Source organism: Schistocerca americana, chromosome 2, assembly GCF_021461395.2.
Source record: "Schistocerca americana isolate TAMUIC-IGC-003095 chromosome 2, iqSchAmer2.1, whole genome shotgun sequence".
Lineage (NCBI taxonomy): Eukaryota > Metazoa > Arthropoda > Insecta > Orthoptera > Acrididae > Schistocerca > Schistocerca americana.
Window position 1 is genome coordinate 47,329,707 of NC_060120.1, and position 7,417 is coordinate 47,337,123.

The following is a 7,417-nucleotide window of genomic DNA, read 5'->3' on the forward strand; positions in this document are numbered from 1 at the left end:
TTCAATTTTCATGTGAAGTAGAAAAGTATTTGGTGAAGAGACTGAACCCATGCCCAATTTATAATTGCGCAGTGAACTCAATTCTCATTTCATGTCAGATAGGAAATTGTTTGAAAAGTGATACTAAATCTATGTCCAACTTATAATTTTATAGTAAATATTAATAGTAATATTATTCAAACCACTCAGTTTGACTAAGTCCTGAAGGCAATAGTGTCTGCCTTGTTCTTCTATAGCTCTTAGCTCTTTCTTTCACTAACATCAACATATGTTAGTGGCAGAGTTCAAATTGCACTCTCGTGTGATAAAGTACAGGCTGTGTCTGCCCATTAAAGTTACTCATACCTATTTTCTTGAGCAAGAATGTTAATCATTCTCATGCGTAATTAGACTGGCGACCGTTTTCTTTATTCTTTGAACAGTGTGGATAGGCAAAATATTGTTTGTTACTGTTTAAATATTTATGTAATTCTGACTTTCAGTTTCGATAAGCCACCTCCGTTAGGTACGCCACGGTCAAAACAACAAAATTCCTTTCAGAGGGTAACACTGTTCTGCTTCTTTATACTGTAATTGCTTTAATAAAAATAATTTCTCTATACGAACAGCCTCCAGCTTTGAGGTTATAGTATAACAATAGCGGACGGTAGTGTTATATACTTCTCTATAAAATGATCTGCCTGCTAAAATATGATCCCCATAAAATAACCTTTGCTCTTCTCGAGCCCCTAGTATACACGTCGCTCCTTTTAAAAGCAGAAACAGGGGCGACAACAAGTGTCGGTCTGCAGATACCGTTGACATGTTGTGTAGCCTTATGTAGGATTACTGACGCATACACTGCTCGAATGTGTCGTCTTTCATCCCTTTTTGATACGAGGACGACCATACGTGATTTCTAAAATGAAAATAGCTTATACATATTCTGTCTATCGAAAACACACATCAGCATAGTAGCTAGGGTGTCGTTGAAAAATACTTCACACACGACTGTTTCATAACGCTACCTAGTTGTTTTGTTGTAGCAAGATGGGTTACCTTCCGTACCACAAAGAACACTCTAGAATACATAACCCACGTAACGGATTATTTTAAGAAATTGGGCCACTTGTATTGTGGCTGTAACGTCGCAGTGCTCACTATGTTAACGTAACGTACGATGACGTTAATGTAGCATACGACATTAAATTTAGGTAGATCTGTTATGATGACTTTTGAAAACATTTGCACACAAGTACGACGCTTTATACACTATTTACTGTTAATTTACAGATCGTCTTTGTTGTAATAAATAAAAAATCATCTTAACAGCACTGAAAGATTCTATTCTTTTCGGTCTTCCAGAAAGCGACAAACCGTTTTGTATACTCCTTCACTATCATCTCGAGCTGTTACTGATGATTTTAAATCTTCAGAACAGTATTCATTATCACTTACTTTCTCATTTTAGCGTCCGTTGTTCTTACCACCATTGGAGGTTGTAAAGAAGTATCAAACGTCAATCTATTTAGCACCTTAATTTGGAAAGTGTCTATGATATGTGGAATAAAACCGAAACGTATAAATAACAGCGCAAAGAAAAGCCCATACACTTCCATTTGCATGTGAAACAGCTGGAAAATACTGATTCTAGTCAGTCACGTATTTACTAGCTCTCACTATTTTACATTCAACCGTTTCAACTTGACTGTCTTTCCATTCATTTCCAGGAACTGCCGCACTGTAGCTCATGTGTAACCGGTAAGTCGAGGTTACGTATGTAACTCGTGTGTGTATGTACTTTCCGCTTAGGCTTAAAATGGCTGCAGTGTGTCAGAGCGAGTGCCGAACAACCAGTGCGCCCGAGTATAGTCACGTCTTAACTGCATACTTTCACTATATGGCCCAAAGGCCCACATTCTCTAGCCAGGCCGTTTGTGGGAGCCGACAGTTTACCAGCGTGCTTCCCTTATTAACCCTTTCACTGCTCCAGACGTATATATGCTAATCGTTTCGGTGCTCCAGACATATGTACACTATTTGCTATAAAAAATACTTACAGCGGTTCCCTGCTACAGTCCTATAGTTACGTATAACGCCGACAATCGGTCCAGCGAGTCGGAGGTAATTGTTGCTGAAGTATGCAGTTTAATTGTTGGAATACTAGGAAATACCTGAACGACTGCTGAATGCTGAATTCTCTTTCTGCTGAGTGCGGCAGTTTCCGCGTTACCGAATAACATGAGGTGACGTTACCGTCCGTTTACAGACGATGAAGCATTCTAAACCAAAGTGACGACGAGGACATCATCATGCCCAATCCAGCTGATTATAGGTGGACAGATAATGACGACGACGAGCTGGCAGATAAATCTGTCACCACAAATATAAAAAATATTTGTGAACCAACAAACGTTGAACCAGTAAGTGCAGATCGAGATTTTGATGTTATCGTCGATTCTTTCTCCGATTCCGAAGAAGAGCCTGAGCGTATGCCTGAAAAATCTCCTAAGAGACTCAAAACAGTTGATTTTAAATGTAAAGACTCTGATTTGGACCCTAAAGTGTATCATTTCGATAACAGTGGTTCCGGTTGCAAAATCGTCAATTTAGATGATTTATGTACTCTACACGACTGCTTCCAAGTGTTTTTAGCCACGAAATTGTGATCTACATAGCTGAGAAATGTAATTTATATTATGAACACCTTTTCAATGATGCCAGTGAAAAATCATGGCTGCAACGTTGGAAAAAAGTTTACTGTTTCCTTGCTGTAAATTTTCTGATGGCTCTAGTGAGAAAAAATGAAATAAACAGTTACTGGACCAATGATAAGCTACTGTCTACGCCAATGTTTGCGCAAATCATGCCGAGAGATAGATATCTTATGTTACTTAGAATGTTACATTTTGCTGACAACAGTAAGGACCCTGGAGATGACAAAACCTGGAAATTACGTCGCATTGTGGATCACTTAAGAAAAGTATTTCCTGGTGCTTTCTATCCTTTTAAAAATTTGTGCATTGACGAATGTTTAGTTCTCTTCAAAGGTCGTGTCTTCTTCAGGCAATACATTCCTTCCAAACGCCACAGATTTGGTGTAAAATTTTTTGTGTTATGTGATTGTGAAACTGGTTATATTCTTGACTTTATTGTTTATGTTGGTGCAGTAACAGACGTAAAAAGGAACTGACTTTGGTGTAAATGTTGGAATACCTGGAAGCATTTTTCACACTTTACTTGAACGTTACCTTGGTAAAGTTCACACATTATATGTTGACAATTGGTTCACTAGCCAAACGTTATTTTCTTAGTTACATGACAGAGTGACTAATGCCTGTGGAACTGTGAGAACAAACCGCAAAGGCATGCCTGCTTTATCAAAAAAACTTACAATAGGCGAGATCGAGTTTATGTCAACAGATAAACTTCTTGCTCTGAAGTGGCAGGACAAGCGGGAAGTGAGGATGCTTTCAACTCTTCATACAAGCGAAACTACAGCGACTGAAAAAATTGACAGAACCACGATGTGTTTTCCACAGGTGATACAGTAATTGAACAGATAGCAAGTCTTCCCAGTTTAGCCATATTGTCTCAAAGCCAAACTGAACTGAAAGGCATAGGAAGTCCTATCGACCCAGAGACGACCTCTTTAAGACGAAGAGAAGTCGAAAAAATGTTACAGGCCTCTGATGTTACTGCATCTTGTACAAGTGGAACACAAGATGAAAGCAAAATGTATTCTAACGATATTGGTGAGTGCCCAAACAACTCTGACAGAGATTATTGGATTGTGGAAAGGAGTACCGAAGTTCAGCATATTGACAGTAGTTTTTTGTCTTTAAAGAAAACATGTGAGAAGGATTCCGTGGCGGCCGCGGTGGCCGAGCGGTTCTAGGCGCTTGAGTCCGGAACAATGCAGCTACTACGGTCGCAGGTTCGAATCCTGCCTCGGGCATGGATGTGTGTGATGTTGTGGGGCGGCGGGTGCAAGTTTGTAGATATAATAATTTTCTGCATATAAAAGCTTGCATATTGAATCAGTTTCTAGCTTTTAGAATGTTGTTATTGCTGTCTTTTGCCGTTCTCAACACTGGCTCTCTATTTACTCCGTGACCCCCAGAAAGTGATTTAATAAAACTTGGAGCCAGTAAATAGATATCCTAGTGCCCACTTTACCTGAGAATGTTCTTATAGCTGCAGCTTATAGCTCTGAGGAATTAGGAGATTGTCCGGGATTTCTAATCAAAAACGGTTTTCCAAAATAGTTGAGTATATTCTGAAATTCACTAATAAAAACCACAAGTATCCCTACAACCTAACTAACAGAACAGTTCAGAGTCTAATGCGCTGATGCAACTATAAATGTCCGAATCAAATGTTAAAAAGAATGCTCGCCATAATTTGATGAAAATATTTCATCAAACGCCACGCTAAATATTTGGTAGAATGTCTGTCCCGCGACGGCACGTGAAAATTACGACACTACGCAAACTGAAGCTAGATAATGAAAATCATTCCAGAATTAACACTTCACATATAATGTTTTCATAGTTCCGCGTATCTCTAGTAACTTAATACGGCACCCGAGGCTGTTGGTAGCAGATACACTGATGCGACGCGACTACCGACACAGATGGCGCGTCATTCAGCGTCTGGAGAGAACTGGGGCCTTCTTCCTCGCGTAGTGTTCTTATATATAAAGCCGCGGTGCGGACGGCTGAGGGAACGCCTGATCTTTCCAGCTCTCTCGACTAGTCGCTGGGCTAGTAACGCACCACTTCAAGTTACAATATAATTTATAGCTTCTTTGGCTGATGGCCGAAGAAGTTCTAAATTTAAACGTGCATTCAGCACGCAGGTAAGTATTGATAATAAAATTTTGACGTGGCTAGGTTAAATACTTTGGGCGAGAGAATTAATCTAAATACCCTGCACGCACTAGATGAGCTCTGAACTGGCCCTGTTGAGATCCGCTATCGCTATAATTTTATAGGTATTAAAAGAAACTTTACGCATCTTCATAATCATAGCGGACCTCCAACCTATTTAAATCTAAACAACCTAGCCTTATTTACTAGCCTACTTAATCTATCTTGCTTCCTTCAGTTTTGAGACGAAAACCAGAAAATCATGAATTTCCACTAAAGTCTTAATTTGTGAAATCCAAAGTACTGTTTTTATTAAATCATTATGAAAGATGAATCTAAATATAAATTTTGAAGTCTCTAGCTCTTTTCTGTTGCGCCAGTGATTTTTCCAGAAAAACGTCCAAATCTCGGAAATGGCTGAGGTTATCGAACTGATATTTAACACACATTAATTTAGTATTATTTCTGACATGCTAGAAAAGTTTTAGTTCATTTGCTTGATTTTTAAGGTATTGCGCAACATTTATGACGTCAGAGCTAGTTACAGCAGACTGGCTGGCACACAATGGAAACTGATGTGAATTTACTACAGCGTGAGTAGGCTGCTTCCCTACATCACCCTCTACTTAAATTTTTTGTTTATGAATGTTAATGAATGAAAAAAAAATTTAATTACAAAAAGGGAAGCAAGAGTACAGTTTAACTCCCTATGAAAATTCAAAATCGAAATATAAACCTGTAGAAACATTAAAGAAAACTGATTACCTACATTAATTATTTAAATTATAGGCATGTTCACTGCCTTTTAAACAATGTCATTACTCAAATTTTTAAAGCAAAGTCATGAAATATTTTTGGCATACATATTGCCTTAGACAAATAAACACATACAAATTGAAAAATTATGAAAATCTTAGATCCATTAAATACATTTTTACATACACCTATTCAAAGAAAATAACATGATACATAAACAGATATATATCTCTTAGCAGTCTTTTCTAAACCTGAAAGAAAAAGTTCACAAATAATTTTTACACACGTGGTTGTAGCCGCTTTGGCTGGCGTCCTACACTTCCATTCACAAGGGTAGAGGAGGGGAAGTTGCTATGGTGTGCGTCCTTCACGTTCTCTCTAAATTACATGGGGGAAAGGGGAGGGGTCACTGTGAGTTGTGTCCAAGTCACTCCACGCTTTCACGCAGCTACCAGGCTGCCATTATCTGGTTTGTCCTGTAGAACAAACAATAAGAGTGCCTCAGACTCTGTTCACTTAATATCTATGGGTGGGTCACAATGAAATGGGGATATATACATTTTCTCTTCTAATATGTTACTGGAACAAAGTTAACAGAACCTTTCTCAATTTTACTCTTACGGTTACTTAACTGTCATAAAGTCGGTCAACAATTGGCTCAAAACGCCGTTAGTCACGTACTGGAGAAAATTTATGCTCAAGGCATACAATCATAAATCATATTTAATCTGAATTTCTTATTTCTGGGCCGAAACACTGAACCAATGCTCGGTACATTCCTAACAAATCTGCATCCTATTTACATAACTGACTCATCTTTGATTACTTTATTCTTAGAGATAGTATAAGTATGATTAGTGGTTGTTTTCTCAGCTTCCATGTACATGTGAGTAACTTTTGGTAATAGTACAGTTTTGAGTGTTCAAAACACACTACGTTTAGTTGACAACTAAATCCACTAATTGGTCCTCTGCTGTTGTCAGTCCCACATCTGCAATTAGGTACTTACTTACTTTGAAGTGTATTTATGCTGAGCTAAAATAGTGTTTCACGTCTGTCAGTATGTTATTTATTTATTTTGCTAGTGTATGTACTTATTTAACACTCACTCTATTAATATTTAAAGCATAGGATAGCACATTTATTTCATATTCATAGTGTATTGCAGCTGATTAGTTTGCTCACGTGGCAATCCATTTCCACTCGATCGGACGCTGAAACCTCAGGTAGTCTCTCTCAGACCTACCACTAAAGTGCATCAAGTAATTATGGACGAGCGTAATGCTAAATTCCTTAAACCTATAGGACACCATGAGCTGCTCTGTCTCATCTAACATAAGGGTACCTATGGTCGCATTCACGCCTCCAACTCATAACCTCAATACGTGTAGGTGTATCCTGTCACACACTACACTAAAATAACGGCCAACTCCAACCGTATAAATACTTCAGGGACGTGTCCTTCACGTCTCAACCACAAACACTGCTCAATTCTATTACACTGCCTTTCCTTGCTACATCAGGTGAGTTTAATCTTACAACTTATCTGCATATTCTTCATACCACTAAGCAATCTCTTTCTTACTATTTATTAGTTAGCTCTAATGCATACACTAGGTTTCACTACCACTTCAGATCTTGCTTGTACATGAATTCATATATCTTTTTAGATTACTGTTGGTGGACCATTCCAATAAAACAACACTTTGTACTTACTATATTACCAGGTTTCTACACATACTTGTTACTCCAATATATTTTATCTTAATTACTTCATACTTCTCTATTGTTTGTCACTATTAGGTTTGTCA